Genomic DNA, 1,201 nt, shown 5'->3' with positions numbered 1-1,201 from the left:
TCAACAAAAAATAAACTAGAAAACAACAACAAAACAACATTGAAAAACTTACTATTGTATTGTAAAATGTGTCAAAAATAAACTAAAAATATATATAAGAACATATGAACATAAACAAAAAATAAACACAAAAATAACAAAAGAAAAACAACATTACTTATCACTACATTATAAAATGTATCAAGAAAAACTAAAAATTTACTAAATTAGAAATCAACTAAACATCAACTCAAAATATACTTAAAGAAAACTAAAAATATACTCAAAATAAACTCACACACAACAATAAAGAAACTGAAAATTTTATATTTACCAATATTACACTATAAGTACAAAATGAACTAGATGTCAATCGAAAATTACATTAGATCAACTACACATCAACTCGACATCAAACAATACATATTAAAACATAAAAAAAAAAAAAACTCAATGAACAAATAGAAAAAAAAAATATATATATATATATACTTAATTGAATATCAACAATACATCAAATACCAAAATAAAAAAAATACTCAAAATCAATTTCAAAAAATATTATCAAACATATGTATATAAGCAATCACAAGTAGCACAAGAAAAACTAAATATATACCTAAAATAAACTATAAAATCAACCTAAAAAAAATGGTCAAAACACATAAAATAACTAGTAAATACAAAATTCTTGACCGCAACATCAAAAATAGCTTTTATAAGATATATAAACTACCAATGCTTCTCAACAAAAACTTAGAAACTCATAAATATTAAAGCCGACAAAAAAGGTGGCGAGACTATCATTAAATACTTGTTGTTTAATGCATGAAACTACTTTCATGATTTCGAAGAACTACTCTAGCAATAACGAGGATCCTTTCAACATCAATTGGAGAGTAAGGTGACGTACGAGAGGGAACTTCTAGAAATGGAATTCTTCCCGTCCAGACGATGCGCACTCCTGATGGGCTCACCAAATCTATAGCAAAGGAGGTATCGGTTGTGCAAGACCTGGAAACTGTCCCATCCTAGTTGGCCGGGAGGCATGGGACCTTGTTCTACCAGTCGATTGAGCGGAGAGAAGACCAGATTCATAAGGAAGATCCAACCAAAGATGCCACTGCCACCGAACCGGTGAAGACCCATTACTATTCACTGAAGGTTAAGGCTTTCTTAGAGAAGGCGGGATACAACTTCAGTTTCCTTTTTTTTTTGAATG

This window comes from Humulus lupulus, chromosome 6, assembly GCF_963169125.1.
Source record: "Humulus lupulus chromosome 6, drHumLupu1.1, whole genome shotgun sequence".
Lineage (NCBI taxonomy): Eukaryota > Viridiplantae > Streptophyta > Magnoliopsida > Rosales > Cannabaceae > Humulus > Humulus lupulus.
The sequence above is the reverse complement of the archived record's forward strand: the minus strand, read 5'-3'. Positions refer to the sequence as shown.